At 38.8% G+C, this 23,229-nt stretch overlaps 1 long non-coding RNA gene across 8 annotated transcripts in view; it reads left to right on the top strand.

Moving 5' to 3' along the window:
• The first annotated feature begins 3,602 nt into the window (after positions 1–3,602).
• Positions 3,603–23,229, top strand: part of LOC108511142 (uncharacterized) — a 57,994-nt gene continuing 38,367 nt past the window's right edge. For 2 of the 8 annotated variants that reach the window (XR_015975108.2, XR_015975107.2), the window contains exons 1-2: positions 3,750–5,254; positions 5,628–23,229. The exon at positions 5,628–23,229 is cut by the window's right edge and continues 33,107 nt beyond it. This is a non-coding gene — a long non-coding RNA (uncharacterized LOC108511142). Of the gene's footprint in view, positions 5,255–5,627 lie in introns of all 8 variants that reach the window. The other 6 variants (XR_015975105.2, XR_015975103.2, XR_015975101.2 and 3 more) reach the window with 6 other exon arrangements.

The following is a 23,229-nucleotide window of genomic DNA, read 5'->3' as shown; positions in this document are numbered from 1 at the left end:
GTAACGCCGTTGAAAGCTAGTGATGCATACTTTTTGAAATCAATCAAACTAACTCGATGCTCCGATTGGACTCCAGTGTCCTAGGGCGGTTGCTGTTGCAGTTGTTATTGTTACATCACTTGTTGCTGCTACAACTACTGCTGCAAGAACTGTTGTTGCTGTAGCATATACTGTTGCTGCAGCAACAACATGAATTGCTATTATTGCAATTGTTGTATCTCCACCATCTTCATCATGTCTACCCTAGCAACAATCTGCTGTTGCATCATCACTTGCATCAGCTGCAAAACACTAATCGTTTTTCCAAACTAAACTTTGGGTCCCCAAAAAGTTTCTATCCCCAGAGTTTCTGTCTCTGGAGTAGTGCCAATAGGGTTGATGAGGTATTCCCGCTGATCTGTACCACTGGTCAGTGAGGGTAGAGCACCTTTTTGTTGTTTAGATGGTGCCCAAGCATTTGAGCCATCCACAAATCGGGCCGGCCTCTTAGCACACCCATGTGCACTCTCTTGCATCATAACAACCTACATATATTTTCAGCATCATGAATATTGATTCAGATTATTTAACTACAGATATAACATCTAACATGTCATAACATTATTTATTTATGTTCCGCCCACTTACGCTTACTTTGAACCTAAATCCTAAAACACCTAAATCTTAAGCTCTAATACCACTTCTGTCACACCTCGAACCCATTATCCGGATTGACCACATGATACGGCCACATAATCTCTAAAATGAAGCCCTAAAGATTATGTAAACCCTAAGATGAACAATATCCACATAATACCAACATTTATAAACAAATCAATCCAATAAAATTACTAACATTAAATAATCAACTAGTTTAAATATAAAGATTCAGATGCCTATCGGTATTATAAAAATATTAAAGATAACTAGCCAACTAACTACACATTGCAGAACCTCCTCGTCCCTCCCATTCAAAACTACAACTCCGGTGACTCTAAAAAAAATGCAAGGAAGAATATGAGTTTTTTCGGCCTATTAAGAATTTTGAATAGATACACCATTAGCAATAGTCAAATGAATAATACCAGATAAAATGAATATCATATCAATACTCGAAAAGCTCATGCAAATAATATGCATATAATCCCTCATTATCATCTTACTAAAAAAACATACATATATCAAATTTAACCAATTGTTCAACAATAGTTTTTTAAGTCATGTCATTCATTTATCATTAACTTGATTTTCAGATTGTATAGCAATATTTTTTTGACTTTAGACTAACCAAGATTATGACCCAGTCTAAGACTGATAAACAAAATTCCATGCATAAGGTCATGAAGGCTATCTCTACGTGTAAGCCCATAAAGGTTGTCCCATGCATAAGCTCGTAGAGACTATTCTGTAACGCGATTAGTCAAAATCATATCTTATCCGTCTAATTTATATGTTACTATTGTCAACATTATTCAAGGTATTATTGTCCACATTATATGTTAATCAATTTCTACTTACATAGTGCATTTTTCTCGAATTCAAGGTATTATTGTTCACATTATCATGTTTTCAATATATGACACATATAATAACCATACAAGGATATTCATATTAAAAAATTATATAAAACATACCATCACATGCCAAGCTAAATCTATCAATGTAAAACTCATAATGCAAATTCGGTAGAATAAATCAATAAACACACACACACACACAGATATATATATGTGTGTGTGTGTGTGTGTGTGTGCGCGCGCATGTGCGTGTGCGCGCGCGCGCGCATATATATATATATATATATATATTAGTGACCAAGTACAGAGATTTTTACCTCTACCGAAGACTGACTAAACACAGTAATCACAGATCTAGATCTCCTTCACGTTCTACGAGTTGGGGTGCAGAGTATCCTGATTAGAATCTTCTTGCGTAGATGACTCTCCTCCTATAGAATCAAACTTGATTTTTTTGGAAAAAAAATATATTGTGGACTAGTAACCTAGACTGTTTACCAGCATCCATTAGGGATCCATCGCTAGGTCCTTCGAATCCTTTCTACCAATTATCCGGGTCAAGAAGAGGGAATGGAGGAAACAATGATAGAGAAAGAGGTAGGAAGGAAAGAGAGAGATAGAGAGAGGAGAGAGAATGAGAGAAGGAAGAGAAGAGAGGGAAGAAGAGAGAAACCACTCTTCTCTCTTCATGAATCGGGCGGTTCATCTTTTCCTCCTTCTTTGGTCAACACTAGGGGCAACGACGGCAACCATCGCCAATGACAGCAGCCATCGCCAGCCTTAGCCATAGTCATTGCTGGAGACAATGGTCGGCTGGTGCAAAAAGAAGAAGGGAAGAAGAAAAATCCAAATCAATCAACTCATCAAGTCGACCCTTCACCGTGGCTGTCTCCCTAACCCACCGCCACATGATCTCAGGGGTCCCTAAGGGCGGCAAAGGTCGGCCAAATCTGGCAACCGGTGGCAGCGTAACTTGGAAAAAATGGGCCGAAATAGTGCACCTCTATTTTGGAAGATATTTCGGTGATTGCCGGCCCAAATTCAAGCAAAGATGGCAACCAAACTAGAAAAAGAAGGAGAGGGAGGCAGATGATGCTTGCATTGGTCTTGTGAGGCGCACGGACAGCTCTTTTTGGCGAAGAATTGAGAAAAAAAAAATTCAGAAGAAGAGCTTGAGATCGGTATCTTGCTTCGAGGGATGCATGAAGGGGTTCAGCAGAGGAGAACAAGGCCTTAAATAGGTGAATTTACCTTTAAGATCTGGCCGGTGGTTGGATCACCTCAGAACTCTCGTCGGAATGATCAAAGAGGTTGGGAGACTTTTTCTCCACCTCCCACAATCGGTGGGCCCCGATCAAAGGCCAACGGGCTTGGCCTCTTCAGGCCGGTCCACTAGCCTAGAAGAGTTGGGCTATTATGGTATCATAATCCATTGCTATTTGTAATACATTTCAAAGCACAACGAATTCAAAATATAATATCCACTATGGCTCTCTGCCATCCAATTCCACATCCAGAGGTGCGCATCACTGGCAACAGAAAGCAATATATGAGTCAAAAACTCGAAAAAAAGAGAAAAGCAATGGTTCCACAGGCTCCAATATTCTTGTAAAGCAAGCCTACCTTTTCTAGTTTGCTGACATAAAATAGCCCATCATGTACCTGGTATCCATTCCAGACCAAAATGAAAGTGATGGTTCTATTGGACCAAGCTGGATGTTAACATGATTCTCAAAATCAAATTTAAAAGCAATTTAAAAGCAAAAAAATCTCAACTTTGCACTTTGGGGTTATGTGCTTGTTTCTTGGTCAAGCACAAGTCACTGGTGCCAAATTGACATGGCATGATACCGTGAATGGTCCAGTTTTTGTCCTCAATTCACGGTGGCCCTAATCCAACCAGCAGCAGACTGGGGCCCACTCTCCACGTCACTATTTCAAAATTAATGATGCTAATGATAAATGATATATATTTGGACGGTAATAGGTACGGGCCGAGGCCAGGGGGCAAAGACGGTGTACCGCGGACAAGGACCGGCTTCATTCCCTCTCGCCCGCACATAACGCAGTCCCGTCCAATCAAACACCCGCACCGATGCAACGGGTCCCACTGAGAGCTCACCATGTGCCGCCACGTAACGTTGCGGTCAAATCAAGAGGTCGCGATATCCAGGTGTCGGCCCGTCCAATGCGGCCGGGCTATGCGCGATGCCAATCCTCGCAGCGGCAGCCAATCCCCGCTCGACAACTCCGCCTGTGCACCGTGTGCCTCCACCAATAACTAAATATCTTCTCCTCCAAATTTCCAATCGGAGAGGGCGAAGAGATAATTAAAGGCGGAGACTTCGAGATTGCTGGCTGCCCTGGGCTTTCTGCCTTCTGCGATGCTGTCTCATCTACTTGCCCTGCCCGACCTGATTGCAAGATAAGGGAAAGAGAGGAGAACGGGGTCAGATCTGACGACCTCTCCATGTAGGTCGCTGGTCGGAGCTTGGATGGGGAAGAAGGAGAGTTCGAGAACTGGTCCTTCCCCTATTTCATCCCAAACCGGAAAGGTATAGAATCGTATCGCTGAGGATAGGATTCGGAAGAGACTAGAAGGGATTGGTGGTAAATTTTCTCTGACTTTGGCTGGCTTGCTGACTTGGGCTGACAGAAGAGAGTGAGCACACGCCGGCGATGGCAGCATGAAGGGATGCTGTTCCCGTTGCGTGCTCACTTCTCTTTCTGTCAGCTTCCCTTGCCTGCTCTATTTATTGTTCTCTTGTGTTTTTTGATGGATTATAATGGAAAGAATGTTGTCGTAAAAGGGCGAAAGAGAAAAAGGGCGGAGGCCACGCGCGGTGGCAGGGCCTTATCCTCCGCCTTATCTCGGGTCTATCATCGTCTTTATTGCTGCTATCTTTCTTTTCTTTTGTTTTGCCCTTCTCTCCGTCTGTCCGTCAGCTTTGTCCGGGACGTCTCATCTCATCGGGCCGGGCGGAGATGGAGGGTTTGCCGAGGAGGAAGATGATGTAATCCTGTACAGCATCCCTTGGGAGGATTTTTCTTTCAAAGTTCTTTTTTTTTCTCTTTTGGCTGAAACGTATAAATTGGATGTTCGATTTTATTTTGGAAATTTCTTTTTGTTGAAAGAAAATTGGGGGGGAAAAAAGAAAGAAGGGATAATTGAGACGGTGGAGCACGGAAGCGTGACTTTTGAGAAAAGCTCCTCTTCCCCCCTTTCTCTCTCTCCTCCTCGTAGGGAGGGGGAAGGGAGGCAATGGTACACCTCTGCCCGCTGTGCGGATTTAACGGAAAACACTGTGAACCAGTCCTTCCTCCCTCCCTCCTCCCGACCTCCTGGTTCTTCTGTTTTTGGCCAGGACTTGAGCCATTGGCTCGGAATCGGGAAGGGAATCGAGCCATGCAAAAGATTTCAGCAAGCCGCGAACATCTCCGGCCGAGCGATTTATAACTCATGTGACTGTGAGTTCGAGTTTTTCTTCTTCTCTTCTTTGCTTGGTTCTCTTTCTTTCTAGGTTTGGTTATTTTTTCGTTCTGGGCTACCTGTTTTGCACTCTAATGGGGAAGAGCCGCCGCTTGCTTTGGTGAAGGGCCAAGAAGAGGGCTGGAGGAGGACGGTTTACAGACTTACAGTTGCTAATAATGGAAAGTTCACGGCTTGTACACCCCACCCCCCCTCTCAACCACAAGAATAAGAAAAGAAAGCTAGGGGCCTTTCTTTGGTCGGTTCCCAGATCTGGGATTCATCACAGGTTCTTTTCCCCTCACCTGAACCTTTGTCTTTTCTTGATTTGGTGTTTGCATTATTGCCACAGTACCTCATTCCATGAACCCGTATGCTTGCTTTCTACACTCGGGACAGAATATATGGTTACGCCTGGGTTTTTCATCATTTTATGGGCCATTCTTTCTCCACCCAAAATTGCTCTCTCCTTAATTTATTTCGAGTGTTACAAAAAGAAAGAAGAAGAAAAAGAGACAAAAAGAAAGGTCACCGATCGAAGAGCTTCTTTTATGTGCCTGCTGTTGATGGGTCATGCGCCCACAAAGGGTCCGCGAGCTGGCTCCATTTAGTGCCCACTCTCTTGTGGTCCGCTCATTATTTTGTTTCTCTTTGGTTTGCAGATGAAGGGAATGATTCGGTGGATGACTTGGAAGGGAGGGGACCCCTTTCAAAGATGGTGGATGCTCCAGTGATGGAACCTCTGAGTTCTTTAGAGGTAGCGGAACTCCTTCCCTTTTCCATAGAAGTAGCTTTCCTTCTGTTTCTGCTGACAAAAAAATCATTTTTATCATCCACATCCGCTCTTTTGTTGCAAGTTGGAAAAAAAAAATTGTAGCATGTTACGAAGATTTTTCCTGCATAACTGGTGGGCATATATATTGTGGTTAGTATAGCATTAGGCTAGGCAGATTTTGTTGTTGAAACTATAGAGGGCGAGGAAGTGGCTCCTGGAATGGGAGCGGATCTTGTTGAAGTGCACTTAGGAGCAACCATATGTACCATAACTTCAAACATCAAGTGTTACTGGAATTGGAGAAGAGAAACAAGACCTGTTTTCCCATTGACAAGTAGAGGTGTTACACCGTATTGGTTTGGTAGCTTGTATCCATAAAACCCCAGTAGGTAAACGACATTGGGGTATTTTCTTTAAGGATATAGAACTTTATGACGACACCAAGTGGCAGAAAATGTAAGTATTCATTTAATATTTGCAACCAACCAAGATGTTATAGCATTTGTGCGGCATTTTAGATCGTTATCTTGTTTGCGCTGCATAGACAGTGGCATCAAGTTTGCCAAAAAGGACTTCGAGGATTTTAGTCATGAATCTTGGGAGCACTTTGGAGGGGTTCCAATTAATAGGGGGTGTCCTTGCCGCTTGTTGGGTATAGCTTTTGTCCTTGACATTCTAAGTAAGTTTATCTTGGGAATACCATTTATTATTATCAAAGGAAAAGTAGAGGTCAAGGTGACAACCTGTCTTTTGTGAAGTAGCTGTTCCAATGCTTAAAACATTCATCTTGCTGTTTATCATACTTTTTAAACACTCTCCCAAAATAAAAAAAACACTGTTCAACTATCTGTCTGATTCGAATGTAATATTCAAATGTAGCGACCAGCCCAGGTTTTTAAGCCACTAGAGCCAAGATTTTCCTTCAATTGAACCCCTTTGCAGTTAAAAACGGGACAACAATATGTCTGAAGCATATTTAATCTTTTGTTCGCGGGCATGATCCGTTTAGCTTGTTCAGCTTTGGTATAAGGTTGATCTTCCTGGCTTTTAACAAAAATGGGAGAAGTAATCAATAACTTATGCCCTTCAGTAATACATGACTAGAAAGCATCTGAGAATACAGGCGGTGAGTATCTTGTTCCGAGAGACTCCTTTGCCTTGGGTGTACCTCTTGTTCTCTTGTATTGTTTGTATAGAACGTTTCTTTAATAAAAGTTATTGAGCCTTTTGTCTTGTTTGAAAGAAAAAAAGAGAATAGAGGTGATGTTTGATATATCCTTACTTCGAGACACTTTGAAGGACAGGTTTTTTTCTTGGTCAACAATGATCCAGATTTACACGGAAGTTTCTAAGCATTTATTGGAAGATAGAACGCTGGTTTACCCATGAGAAGATTTATATCTAAATAAGTTTCATGTTCAAACAAATGAAATGTTCACTGCTATTCTTGGGAAGAGTTTATAGAAAATAATAAGTTCCAAGCCTGGATGTGCCGCATAAAGAATAACTTTGATAATTGTGGTCAGTTGGACGCATTCATAATTAGGTTTAGTTTTCTTTAAGTGGGCTTTTCTTAGGTAAGACTTAAATATAGGGAATTCGATATTACGGATGGTGACGCAGCCATAAACCTTGTGCAATGTTGGAACCAAAACTATTTGGATTTCTATTGTGGAACAGGTATCAAATTGGAGCCTTGCTTGTTACTGCTATATTAACCAATTTATCTTGCATGCGAGAGCAATCTCCATGATTCTGTTTGTCATGTTATAAGGAATTACTGGCTTACAATGTAGGAGATCTCCTACAGACAAATTTTCTGGTCTTTAATTAGAGGCATCCTAAATTTAATGGGGAATTTAGTACCCCTAGTATGCTTTTGGACGTTGATTGATTCTCTCTTTGTATTCATTAATACTAATTCCATCACTATGATAAGATGCATGTTGATGCATCACTGGAGGTTCAAAGTGTGAAGAGGTTGGAAAACCTTATGTTGCTTACTGTGAACATGTCACATCCTATGTCTTATTATGAACTATTCTGAATCTTTTTGCTTCACTAGAACAAGATCTTAACCTGTTACGTGAAATAGGAAGGAATTCCATACACGACAAGATGGGTTATTGAGGTGAAGAGATTTTGAGATTTTGTGGGGAAAATATCTGATGATGCCCAATGACAGAAAATATATTATTAAATGACAGGACTCCATTTTAGGGAAAAAGGTTGAATCAACATACTCTTTTTGAGAAAGAGTGGGCTGACAACAGTTGATATGCAACCCCCACTACCCCAAAACCAAAAGTGGGATCAAAGATTCATCTACAACTTTCCTTCTTTTTTTTTTTATATATGTTCTTCATTTCATTTTTTTTATAAGTATTGTACAATGACTCATTGCTATCTATAGTAAATATAGCTTTTCTTTTTTTTCTTCTTCTGGATCTCTCCTCCAGCTCAGCATATGTTAGAAAAGCTATTTCCCTCTTTTCTTTTATTACATTATTTAAAATTTTCTGAGTAACCTCGGAACTCTTTAATCTCTCACACCCACCACATATCCTTCGTTTCATTTTACCTTGTTTATGCTATCTATAAGATTTAGCTCGTTGACCTGAAAAGTTAACCATCGACCATTTATCTGCTCTTGTTCTCCTTGCAAATCATCCAAAACTTCAATTGCCTGCACTAAGAAATTGGTTACCTTGTATAAGACAGAGAAATATTAAGGAAATTTTGAGAATGTAAGATCCTTTGATTTTCCACTTTGACTTTTAAAATTAGATATTGGGATTTGATCTGTGAACCATCAGCTGAACCTTTGTTAGCTTATTTCTAACTGAGAAACATTATAAACTTAACATGCCTTTCTCTCTGATACCAAGGAAAAATTTGAAGAATGATATATTTAAGTGTGTGGGACAAAGGCGAAAATTGAATATGGGGGAAGAAAGAAGAAAATTAGAAAAAGGGGTCTTCAGCCACAAACCAGGTCAAACACCCTTCTCTTGCTTTTATTCACTAAGTGTTCTATAAAAGTCCCCATTCTTTGGAGCCAGCCAGTTATCTTTGTCAAGCTGCAGCTTGGACGTCAAAGCTTCCAAACTTTTTAACTATCATCTGATAGTCAGATTCTTACACAACCTTTGTAGACTCAAATACTTTATTTTATGTCACAAGTGAAGCTATAACATCTTTACTTTTGGTGTGCTTCATGATGAAATGGCAATCTATTTCATTCTCCTTGTTCTCTAGTGAGAAAGGGGTTTTCTTGCAAAACCTAATGCTACTTTATCATCATAATGTTGTTTTGAGGTCATGTTCATCACTAAAGAAGTGAATTTGACTACAGAAGCATGCATAGTATGTTATTGATTTGGCATTTTCTATGCTTGATCTAGGGTTTTGCCTGCACATGTCACGCAGTACTACCCATAAGATGTGCAGTGCCCCATGTTTGATCTTTATTTAAATGATTATCACTTGGTCAGCATTAGAAAACCTCTAAATTTGAATATGCCCATGTCTTCAGTATGGTATACCTTGTCAGGAGATCCCTTCAGATTATTGATGATTACGCATCACAATTTCAACTAATTTTGCTTTCTGTTTTTAAAAGCTGATTCATGAAACCCACTGTAAGTGACATGTCATCTCTTGAATTGTCTTTAGCCACATTTGCAGTATGGGTAATGCATTGTGTGCAACTGTTTTATTGTTTCTTCTGTTCTTGATTTAGAAAGAAACTCCATTTTGGCATATAACCACCATGTTCCCATAAATGCACCATGTCCCACGGTCCTTTTCCCATTGAAATTATCATCAAGCTTTGTTTGCATTGGGAAACCTCTCAATTTGAAGATGTCCATGTCCTCACTATTGGTATACCTTGTCTAAGCTCGCTCCAAATATCAGAAATCTCGTTCTCCACCATCTTCCTCTTCATAGTCAATTCTTAAAACACTTGGTGGGGAAGAACATTCTTTCACTTTAAACAGTAATGCTAATCTTAGGGAATTTACAAACATGCCATGAGTAATCCAATAACAAAAAAGGGAGGTTAATAAAACATAACAACTTGGGTTTCAAGTGTCCTCAACCCTAACCCCTAAATCCTCAACCCTAACCCAACCCAACCCATCCTGCGTTGTGATATCTCTTGTGCAACCCAACCCCTTTGGGTGGGGTTGGGTTAGCCAGGACGGGTCCGGTTAGTTGAGTTGTGATATACTAATGGAACTACATATCGTTAAATAACAAATTTAAGATAGCGAAGAGATTAGGAATATTTTTATTGAAATAATATTTGTTGAATTGAGGCATCAATCATTTATAAATTTCGAAGGTACATTTATATAAAATTTTATAAGATTAGGGACACAATCGTATATGCAATTCATGTTGGTTGGGATCTTGTTTATGTGTAGTTATGCAATTCATAACTTAATAAGATAAAAAATATTGTTAAATTAAACATATACTTGAATATAAGATTTTTATTTGAAACATATATATATATATATATATATATATATATATATATATATATATATGTATGTATGTATTTATTTACCAGGTGGGGCTGGTTGGGTTCAGGTTACCCTAACCCAAGTTGCACCCCTAGCTCTCTGTTCTTCTCTCTCATCTCCCATGCCTCCTCTAATACTTGATGCAATTTAGCTTTGAATTGGGTTTTAATTGAGCTTTTTTCTTTGCAGTTTATTTCTTGGTTCTCTTCTTTTAGCTAAACTAGCAACTGGACACATGTAATACATGTTCAAGGAAAAAATAGATATATAACATCAAATTATATTGTATAAAATTTATAAAGAGAATAGTAGGAGACCTCTTGTAGTTTATTATCCTTCTTCAAAAGAAGGATTAGAATCGGTAAGGTTTGGACTAGAGGGTGACAGTGTGTGCTAGAAACTAGCCCATAAAATGGGGATTAGAGTCCAATTACGTTTTCTTTCCATTTCTAATGGGTAATATTTCTTTTTGTTTTCCCCTTTTCAAAATATAGAAGCAGAATTACTTAAATAAAAATTAGTTATGGATTTTTGGAAAGTAGAGGGCATTTTTGGTAGAAAAGATGATAGATGCAATTAGAATATTATGTTCTCTAAATTCCAAATAGTTTCTTTTCGATGTTTTGAAGAAGATTAGGCTTTCTCATGCAATACTTTTAGTCAATTTTGAGTTATTTTCGTAGTCAATTTTTTAGTATTATTTGAGTGAATATATTATCTGGTTCCTACTTTACTTCTAGGGTAACGAAAAGTTTTCAAGCTTTTGAACTTGTGTTTTGTGTTACTTTTGATGTTATGTTGTATTGTGCTTTGTCTTAACAAAACATTTTGCTATCTGTAAATTGTATAAAAAAGTTATTTATTTCGTTTTTTATTCTTCCTTAAAGAAAAGTCTTGAAGGGAAATGAAGGAAATAATCTATCCATTGATGAACAGAAATTATACATTTTTTCTATCTATCTGTAAATTTTCTTTACCTTAACTCTTCTATGCTTGGATCGGGATTTAGGCGTTACCAAAAATGTGGAATTGAACACATTGGGGGAGCATTTCCCTGATGAATTTCTTTGTAAAAAATGAAATAAATTGAAGTTGATTCATAGCAGGGCAATGAATTCATTGTAATTGGGCTTTCTTAATGATTACAAGATGATGAGGAACCTAGATTGGGGTGAAAGACTCTCATTAATATGATGATTGTGGGAGCATTTGAATAAAATATTTAATGCAACCTACCACCTCGTAGAAGTGGTTGGACTATCGAATATGTTAATTTTCATTGAGATGCAGAGAATTTTTAAATTTTATTAATTGCAACAAGAATGGTTAGCAATTCAACCTGTCAATACAAAGGATAGCCACCTTGCAATTGGAGGTTGGAAGTGGAATATCAATTGTGAAGAGTTCCACATTTCAACACTCGGAGGGATAGAAAATTGGTGATAAAAAATCTTTTGATATTTTAATTGCAAAAAAAGTTTCAAATATCAAAGGTTTGCTAAGATGAATTTGACATAATCAGGTTATTGAGAGAGTTAATAGTTATGTTGTTTCCAATTTCTCTAATTTCTATTTCAACATTTTCGTGATCCAGATCCTACAAATGATTATTTTCCTTAAATTCTTTTGGTGGATTAATTGGATGATCTAGTAACTCGAAAACTTCAAGTTGGTCTATATATGTAATTAAATTTTAAAGATCAAGAGGTGAATCTAACAACCATGCATCATTAAGTAGTTTGTATAAGTACTACATCTATTACAAAAGAATAGAATCCTTTTTGGTAGTTTGCAATACTGTGTTGAAACCCCATTAAATGATTCTTATTAGGGAATCAGATTACACCATTACTAATATTTTAAAAATATACATGTTTCCTTATTCACCTAAAATAAACTCCAGTTTCATTATATCTTTTCCCATCAATCAACCCACCCCCGCACCCTACCCTAAAGAAAAAATGTAACAATTGGCATGCCCACAACTATGAAAGCTCTCCTGCATGCCCGCTAAAACATAGCATGCACAACCATATTATTTACACTCTTTCGTTTCCATTTATGATGGTTTCCCCACCCACCCACTAATTCACACATTGTTGCATCCACTAATTCACCTACACTTAAATAATATTTTAAAAGGTAGTTGCACCATGCAGACGATCAAAAGACTGCATAGAGCATCTATCATGAGGGCCCCATATGCAAGCACATATGTGGTTAGTTGTTTAAATATTTGAAATATCTATAATACATTGTATATAAATGTGGTAGCAGTTTTTTCTAAATAATCATAATTTTAATAACAATGTCATCTGGTGGTTAGCGCTTACTATTTAGTACTTAATTTAGATATCTACAACGTTAATGCATATGTACATGGTTGTTTTGAAACCCACATCCAACCAAACCATTAGCTGGAACTTGTTTTAATTGCATGGGCCTATATAAGAGTGGCAATATATGTAGTCGGACAGTGTTCAAAGGGCCACGAATGGAATCACTAGATGATAATAAATAGCATATGTAGCCATACAATATTAATCCTACTATATATGTATTGCCAAGTGCTAAGCAACCCCTCTTTTAGGCCTTTTATGGCTAATTACAAACACCAGGCATTTTTTTTATGCAATGTAGTCAAGGGACTATACAGAGGTGCTAAGTTTTGCTAGACCATGTCGAACTAACCGGTTCAGGATGTATCAAATTGGATCAGTTGGTTACCGGCACAGTTCATTACCTTGGTTTGAAACAGAGGGAGAGAGACAAGGAGAGAGAGGAAGAGAGATATAGAGAGGGAGAGGGAGAGGGAGGGGGAGGGGGAGGGGGGCAAGAGAGGCCAAGAGAGAGGGAGGGCTCAGAAGCCCTTATTGAGATCAAAATCTTGATTTGGAAATATTGGCTAATATTTGGACAAACATACTAGTCGATATAATAAGGGTTGATGTTATCTATATACCATATGGTGAATTTTTGATATTGATAAAAATCGAGATCCTGGTCGAGATCAAAATCTTGATACCAGATTTGTGTTTGTTTCCTCATAACGCTGACCCTTTTACTCTTAGCTACACATGAATTTTGAGTGTCGTACCATATTGGTCCACGCTAGTTAAAATATCAATGTTATTATGCCCTTCTATACATATATGGTATTACATCTTATTTTTTCTATGATGGCACCAATATATTGTATGTCAATCCATTACCATTTTGTACCACTAGGAAACAAAACCAAAATTTCAAACCTTGCTTCCACTTACCTATCATATTTAAGGCATCCTAACTATTTCTTAGTAGGAACTCTAAAAGCCCATTTTCCTCTATAAATCCTACCCATTCTGGTACGACACTAACATAATCCTTGGGATGTTACTATTTTTAGCACTTATCTTACTTGGCTTTTCCTTCCTGTTTGTCCCTTTTAATTATTGAATTGCAAATTTCTTGATCTATTATTATCAATTAAGACCTCAATCTCTTTGTTTTCTTCTTCTAGTGAGTTCTTGTCTTAACCACCTATGGCACCATCCTAGACCACCTATTACCTGGAGTTGTACCATTAGATCATATTCTGATCCACTCGTAAAGGTTGGTTCTAGGGTTTGCAATCTCAAACCGTATTGCCTAGTTCGAGGCACACCTTATAGAGACAATAGGGCTCTAATATGCCTCTAATATCGGGTGTTGGTGCCAAGTATACACTGTATCGACACTTTGTAAAAGGTTTACAAGTTGGGCACCAATGTAGAGTCTGATGTAGAGATTGCAAACCTTTATTCTGTGATTGATGATACTATCATCTTTTCTATGTAATGATTCTACTTGTACTATGCTTCTTGCTCATTCTCATAGTTTTCTCATGATTGTCATGCACCGTTGCATTTTCAAGATTTCATATTATGATTCCACTCTAATGTGGCTGCGGTGTTGTTCCATAAAATTCATTAATTATCATTAGTTAATGTCATTGAAAGACCATTAGGATTTCTACCATGGGATCTAGTTGTTCTTCACCATACGCCCTTGTCACTTAATAAAAGTCCCTTTTCTTGTGAGTCTAGATAATTATGATTCACTCAGATGGTTTAGTCGAGTAGCACAAAATCAATCAGAGACTCATGGAGTTGGTTGTGTACGGAAACAATTAAGCCGAGACTATTGCTCCAGTTGCCAAGGAGACCATCATGCAACTGCTGATTATGAATGCCCTTATTCACAAATGACCCTTTTGTCAACTTGACATGAAAAACTACCTTTCCCGAGAAAATCTTCATGAGGAGGTCCATATGCTTTGCCTTCTTAGAATTTGACATTTTTCCTTGCATGTTTGATTTTCTTGTAGGGTTGCTATAGTCTTGAATTGGATAGTTCTTTCACTAGGTTTGCTTCAAAGTGGGCATGATCATGCTGTGTTTCCAATTTATTCTCAAAAGCGAAGCAAGCTCCTTGTGACTTTTATACTATTTGTACATATTGACAACTATTCGATGAAAAGGCTCGTGAATGTACTTGACAATTGTTTGAACAAAATAATGCTAAGCACTTTGAGTCTAATGTTGAGTATGTTAGTTGTAAATTTTAAGTTTGCTAGTCCAATGGATGACTAATCTCATCCTTTGGACTATGAAAGAATTATATCGGTTAACCACACAAATGTAGAGTTTCAAATAGCTAGTTAATGTCAAAAGACATACTACATGTATTACCTTTTCAAAATAAGCAATCCAGGTGTAAGTTGGAAGCATCAAACAATGGAGAAAAATATATTGATGTAGGATAATTTTAGGGATTGTCTACAATAGGTGTGGGTTAAATTAGAACTGCAAACACTTACTATATAGAATTTGAAATTAGGGCCGATGGATGTTCAAGAAGAATCTTCTTGAGGGCACCTTACACATTGAAAAATTAGCTGGATTAAATCCTCAGATTTCTTGGATCTAAATTGGACAATCCAATATAAATGTAAAACCAAATTTGATCCAACAATGCGCATAGACACCTCCATAGGCAATGATATAATCCATTCAAAGTATCGAACAAATAGAGATAAACAAAACAAGAAGATTAACAGAGAGAAGATAGGAATAAGCAGCAGAAAATAAAGAAAAAAAATTACAGATTAGGAGCATAATGGATAGGGGAGGAGTAGAGAGAGGCAAATATGGCCAATGTCATTTTATATAGGCCTATATTTATAGACATTGGACTAATGAAAAAAATAGCTTGCTTCCCAACAAAAGACTCTTCGAATTATTTATTACAATTCTAGGAGGAGGAGAGGGTGGGGTGGGAGAGAGAGAGAGACCAAACATGACCTACGAAAAATATTCCGCATAGAATAACTCAATTATTTGATAAAAGGCCTTATTTTGAATTGTTGTTGGTAGTTGAGCTTTGCCAAAAAGTTGTTTGTTATTTGGTAACTATATTTGATAAGTACTATGAAACTTTAACATATGTATGATAGTCAAACTAAAACAGTACTTTTAGTATGATAAAATAATAAAAAATAACATTCTACAGTGCTGTATAGTAGGAAATAATACAATAAAATATTATATATCATTACATATTAAAATATTATTATATAGTGTAATATTATTATAATATAGTGTAATAATATTGTATACTATTGCATAATAATATAACATAATATGATATAATATAATATAATACAATATAATATAATATAATATAATATAATGAAGTATTATTACATATTTAAATATTGTTACATAGTATAATATTATTATAATATAAAATAAAAAAATATAATATTATTATGATATAGTGTAATAGAATATTATATTTATAATATAATAATATTGTCACGCCCCCGCCTCTGCAGGGCACGTGCGGCACCCAGTGCCCACGTGGGGGCCACATGAGGGGGGACCGCGGGGCTTCCCTGCCAGATATTGTCCGGTTCCGGGCTTCACGCAAGCGTCCTTCACCCCTCTCCGGTTTTATTTTCCACCCAAAACGCGTCTGCAGGATTTGGAGACACCCGCCTCATATGCCCAGGCTCTGGAACGAGTCTTTCCAATGTGGGACTATTGGGCCTCATACCCTTTCCACCATTGGACAAGAGCCGTCCTCAGCTCTAATACCAAATGTCACGCCCCCGCCTCTGCGAGGCACGTGAGGCACCTAGTGCCCACGTGGGGGCCACATGAGGGGGGAACACGAGGCTCCCCTGCCAGATATTGTTCGGTTCTGGGGCTTCACGCAAGCGTCCTTCACCCCTCCCCGATTTTGTTTTTCTCCCAAAACGTGTCTGCAGGATTAGGAGACACCCGCCTCAAGCCCCGAACCCATCACTCGGGTCCGGTACGTGACCGGCCGCATGAGCCCTAGAGCAGTGCCCTAAAGATCATGCAAGGCCTAAGATAAACAAATAATTCCAATAATTCCATAAATGCCAAAATCAAAGATTATTGTAATTCAATCAAATCCAACTAAAATGTACTGATTTATTACATAATTTCAAATATCCATAAATAAAAGATAGATTAACTTCTATCTATCCAGCAATCAGACTCCATGCTGATCTTATTTCTCGTCCCACCCAAAGGTCTCTACAAATCCAGTGCCTCTGAAAAAGAAAGTAAGTGTAGTATGAGCTTTTCTAGCCCAGTAAGAATCCCAACAGCCACACACAGTAATAATAATAAAATAAATCAAACATCAAATAAATGCTATTTCATCATTCAAAAAGCTCAATAAACAACAAGTGTATATATCAGTACATATACATAAATCCTTTTTCACATTATGTGATCCATTCACATATTACTCCGATTCCCAAGTTTCAAAGTTTTTCACTTCTGGCTTTGGACTAACCAAGTTCATGACCCAGTCCAAGATTGCACAAATCCCACGCATAAGCTTGTGGCAGCTATCCCACGCGTAAGCCCGTGGAGGCTATCCTACGCATAAGCTCGTAGAGGCTATCCCACGCGTAAGCCCGTGGAGGCTATCCTATGCATAAGCTCGTAGAGGCTATCTCATGACAAGGTTAGTCCAACCCATTTTACATGTCTAGTTTTCATGTTTAATCACATTTTCATCACATCACATATTTTCATAAATTCTCAAAAATATGTTAATTCTTTCTAATTTAATTAATTTCCATAGCAATCAAAATGCACATCTCATATGTATCATACAGGCTCATAAAATTAATATCAACATACTGATAAAATATATCCAACGATAAATCCAATATATGCATAAATAAAAGTGCTCAGATGTAGGGATTCTTACTGAAATTTGTGGACTGACTCAAATACGTATCCGGAGCACAACCTACGAGCTGGGGTGCTAGGTCCCCTGATCAAAACCTTCTGGCTCTGCTGACTCCTCCCCTACAACATTAATTACAAATCACAAACTAAATTATTTAATATTTAAATATTCTAAATCATAATTCACATCTACTATGGGGTCCATCACCAGATCCCCAAACATCTCAATCCCTCCAAATCTAGGGCAGTCGGGGTGGCCCGACTTCCACCCTTGTACCACCGGCCTATATCGTCGCCAGCCGTGACCGCAGCCACGCCGGCGACGATAGCCGGTCCCGGTGAAGAAACCAAGAGAAAGAAAGATCCCTCTCTTCATGGTTGGGAGTACATCTCTCTTCCTCAAATCTTTTTGATCCAAGGGCAACAGCCAAGGTTGCTGTGCCCTCTCCTTCCCCAACCCGACAACAACTCGGCCACCATTGGCCGAACCATCATCGGCCACCACTCCGGCGATGATGGCCGGCCAAGAGACGGAGGGATGAAAGAAAAAGTCGGCAGAGGTCGGAAGGCCCTCTGCCTTCTTTTTCTTTCCTAAGACAAAGAACCCCCCTTCTTCCACCATCATTGACAGAGGGCCACCATGATGGTGGCTCGGCTCCTCCCACCCGATAGCAGCCACGGTGGCCCAACGATCGCCGCCGTCGCCGTCGCCCCCGGTGGCCAGCCGCCGTCATCGCCGTCGACGAGAGGGAAAGGGGAAAAGGAAGGAGATGGAGTCACGAGGAAGAAGACCTCGGATCCATCACTCCCCTTCTCCAATAAACCCTAGAAAATCCCTCTCCGACCTCCACAAAAACCCGATCCACCCCATTTGCCATGAATCCTGGCCAACCCTGCGGCCGGCGGCGGCGGAATCCGGAAGAGAGGAGCCAAAACGGGGGTACCCTGTTTCGGACCCTTCTTCGATGATCTCACCAGCCAAATCCCCACCAACGCCACCCAAAATCCAGAAATGGAATGCAAAGGAAGGAGGCACGCTTACCTCGGTCCGGCGGCGTGCTCCGGCGACCTTTCTGGCGAGCAATCGGAGGAGGAAATCCGTGAGCACACGCACGGTTCCAAAGCTTTTTCTCTCGGTTTGTGGGGAAGGGAGGAGAGGCTTTCCGGCTTCCTCCACGGCCGGCCGGTTCTCGGCTTCGGCGCTCGGTTTCCTCCGGTGATCGGCCTCTCGAACGCCGACGCCCCCTCCCCTCAAGCTCCCTCCTTCCACGATCGTGCCTAGGGCACGATCGTAAAAGGAAGATGGGCCCGGTCATTTCGGGCCGGCCCGTTATCCCTTTTTTTTTGGGTTTTCACAAATATGATGTGAGATAATATAACAAAGTATGACATAACACATTATAGGAATGTATAATAATACAATATGATGTGATATGATATAATGTAATGCAATATATTATATTTATAGTATAAAAATATGATATGATATGATATGATATATAATTATAAGGTTTATTCGTGGGCATTTTGATCACCATAAAAATTTTATTAAAACTAAAATAGCTTTTCAACATCTCTTGGAAAGCACATTTGTGGAAAAGATCTCCCAAGTAGACCTTTTCAGCTCTCTAGAAAAGCAAAAACAACTTTCAGATTTTTTTAGCAAAGACTACTATCGCATCCAAAAATATTTTTGGCAGGTTGGAAAGTGTTTTCTAGCTCTCCAAAAGTTTTGCCAAATATGGCCCATAATTATAGACTTCAAAATAGTGAAAAAGTTTGCTTGCTACCTAACAAAGGACTCGCCAAGTTACCTACTATGACGCTATGACTCTTTTCACGTTCATTGACTCCACAAGGCTCCTAATCAATCTAACATTTTGTAATATTCAAACTTTCTAAATAAGAACCAAGAATTAAATATTAACAACTTCCTTACTTATTAGGCCTAAGATCTAACTAAACTAGGACTCGAGTCCCTGAGTTTACAGCTTTCAGCTTACTCATCTCTTTCATTGACCAGAAAAGGATTTCAGTGATAGTATGAGACTCTATCAAAGGCCTTGATCCAGCTCTACCAATCACTTCTTTGGTCTGGAGGTCTTTCACCATACATGAATCCGCTTTAAATTTGACTAAACACGGCTTGCTTATCATCACATAGTTGCCCATTACACGCCAATCTTGCTCGAAACGAGACTCTAAAACTAACTCTAGAAAACACCTAGAAAATATCCAAAAAATATTAAAATATTTTTGTCCTCCTCAAACAATTGATAAGAATGATTTGTTGGTGTTATTTTTTCCATATTAAGCATTGGATGTCTTCTAATTTGTCATAATTTTCGTTTTCACTTGATTGAAAATCAATATTTGAGATCAACCATGGTCCCATAGATAATCTATCGATCTTTTTTTCCTAACGAAAGGGGAGATTGGGTGTAGCATAGTTCACCGAAATCATCCAATTTTATTAAAGAATAAAAGAATACAAGTATAAGAGATTACAAGAAGAACAGGTGACAGAGAAAAGGAAAATGATATGAATCCAAAACATTCCCACTAGGAGAACCAAAGGTTAGAACCCATAAAATGCACTTCTAGCCTTTAACAGAAAATAGACTAGCAAGGGACGGTTAGAGTGTTTCCAGGATGGCTGCATCAGACGCCCAACTCGAGCATGGTCTAAAAATCAAGCAAGGTTGTGAAGAAAGCCCTTGTGAAAAGGATTTGGCTTCTCGACCAAGCAAAGATGAAGCAAGGAGTCTGAAGGAGGGGGGCACCAGCTGAGAGCAAACAACATCCCATATAGAAACCACAAATGGGCATGGAATAAAGATATGCTTGTCAGATTCAATTGAATCATCACAGAAGGTACAACGTAACTTCGTAGAGATATTCTCTCTGGTATTGAGTCTATTCATGAGGGTGAGTCATAGAAAGCATTTGATTTTAGGTAGAGCTCTAATTTTCCATTAGGAAGAAGCAATGCCTTATTACACTCGTCTTGAGTTTTAATAATTTGTAGCAGGAGGCAGTAGACAAGACTCCTCTGCTGCTCGGCAGCCAAGAAAACTTATCAGGTTCCAAAGTAAGCTGAACATTTGTGACCAGAGGTATTAGATGGTTTAGTTTAAATCGGGCATCAGGCAAGAGAGTTTTTGGGCATTTAAGATTCCATCTATTTGACGTAAGCTTATAGAAGGAGTCAACATTAGTAGGTTTTGCTCTACAAGCACAGAATAAGATACTGAAAATGACCTTAAGTGGAGAATTCAAGATCCGACAGCTATTCCAAAAAAGGGCATCCAAACCATTTCCAAGGATGTATTTGGTTATGTTCCAAAAGGGATTCAAGCAAGAGATGCACACTGCCGAACTTTTCCTTTTTGGTTTCCAGCAAGGGGAAAGATTGACCTTCTTGAAGTATAAGGAAAAGAGGAGCATTCTCGAAGGACTTGACTCCTTATTAAGAAGTCTCCAGCCCCTCTTAAAAAGCAACGACTGATTAAATTCTTTAAGGTCTTTTATTCCAAGAGCTCCTCATCTTTAGCAAGACATACCTTGCTGCAGCTCACCTTCCAAGCTAGGCCCGAGCTCCCAAAGAGAGGATTTTCTAAGTTTGTCAATTCTTTTGATAACCCATTTAGGAAGTTCAAAGAGGGACGTGAAATAGATTGGCAAAGAAGAGAGGACAACATTTATGCAAGTTAAACGGCCTCCTTAAGAAGGAAACCTTCCTCTCCATGCAGCTAGCTTAGATTCAACCTTTGCAACTAGGGACAGCTAGTCTAATTTAGACAGCCTTTTGCCCTTAAGTGGAAGTTCAGGATATGTAATTGGCATGGGAGAAGCTAAACAATTTACCCTGGAGGCAAAACTTGAGTAAGGATGTTATCGATTCCAGTAGAATTGATTGAACTCTTCTGAAAATTCATAGAGAGAAATTATATATCTATATTTATATATATATGTATGTTTTGGGTGTTGTTTTTTCTGAAGGAAAGAAGGTGAAAAGATGTGACTCTAGAAAGGTAGTTGAAGGTGAAAAGATGTGACTCTAAAAAGATAGTTGAGGGTGAAAAGAGATGGCTCTTTGAACTTACATAAATGATAGCTGTATGAAAAGTGATGACTTCAAACAAGTATTGTGACTATTTGAAGAGACACCAAGAACACTATAAAAGGGCCTCTCTACTGCAGAAAAATTATGACAATACATTCATTCTTTCCTTTTCAAATTTTCTCTCTTCGTAGTCTTGCCATTATATCCAAACTCTTAGAGTTTTCTAGTTTGATAGGTAGTGCAAAACGCTATCAAACAAACAGATTATTCTGGGCTCCATTGTATCCTGAAGATAAATTTGCTAATCCCTTTTGCACACAAGTGGAGGGGGCAAATATAGTCTTAAGGAAAACGATGTAGTAACGTGCCTTGGAGCATTTTTCTTTCGTACTTTTTCGTTCTCTAGTTCCTACAGTCTTAAGACAATCTTTTGAGCAATGGCACCACAAACTTTGAAGGAGTTGACTATAAATTTCATGAAATTGGAGAAGTTTGATGGAGCGAATTTCAAACGTTAGCAAAAAAAAGATGCACTTCTTACTTGCTGGTCTCAAAGTTGCATATGTTCTGACAATTCCAAAGCCTATTGAAAACGAGGCAGAAACTGTTGTTGCAGCCAGAAAGAGACTCAAGCGGGAACAAGATGACTATATTTGCAAGGGTCACATCTGCAATGGCATGTCAGACACTTTTTGACATCTACAACAACAAAGCTACTGTAAAAGACATGTGGGATGTACTTGAAGCTATGTATCTGTTGGATGATGCAACAAGTAAGAAATTTTTTGCAACCAAGTTTTTCAATTACAAAATGGTTGATTCTAGGCGTGTTTCTGAGCAGTGCAATAAACATGCATATTCTTGATCAATTCACTCAACATAACATGAATATGGATGAAACTATCACTGTTTCTTTCATGATCGATAAGCTTCCTCCATCATGGAAAGAATACAGGAAAATACTCATGCACAAAAAAGAGGATATCACTCTTGAACGATTAGGCTAGCACTTGCAAGTTGAGGAGGAATTGAGACAGAAAGAACGTCTCGAAGAAGAAACAACTCAAGCCTTGAAAGTGCTGACTATGGAGGATGGAAAGCCCTCACAACCCAGTAGGAAGAGAAAGTACTCTCCCCAGGACAATGACAAACAACAAGAAAAGAAGAAGAAAGGCAATTGTTTCCATTGTGGCAACCGGGTCATTTTAAGAAGGAATGCCGCTTCTGAAAAAAGAAGCAGCAAGCTATTGCTACGAACTCAAAAGAAAAGTTTGTAGCAATGATTCTGAGATCAACATGATCCAAGAACATGATTCATGGTTTGTAGACTCTGGTGCAACAAAATATGTTTGCAATGACAAAAGTCTCTTCAGGACCATTGAATTTCTTGACGATGGAAGCAACCTTTATATGGAAAATTCTGCAACCGCTGCTATCAAAGGCAAAGGAACTGTGGATCTTGAATTCACTTTTGAAAAAGTCTTGACTCTTACTCATATGTACCATGCACCTGAGATTAGGAAGAATCTTGTGTTGCCCAATAGACAACCCAAAGGGGGGGGGGGGGGGTGTGAATTGGGTTATGAATAATAACTTTAGTTTCTTTTCAAAATATCAAATAAGATTATGAAAGCT

The sequence above is a fragment of the Phoenix dactylifera genome, chromosome 2 (assembly GCF_051530095.1).
Source record: "Phoenix dactylifera cultivar Ajwa chromosome 2, Ajwa_hap1_PhDact_Kaust_v1.1, whole genome shotgun sequence".
Lineage (NCBI taxonomy): Eukaryota > Viridiplantae > Streptophyta > Magnoliopsida > Arecales > Arecaceae > Phoenix > Phoenix dactylifera.
Note: the sequence above shows the minus strand (reverse complement) of the source record. Positions and strands in the feature narration are given on the sequence as shown.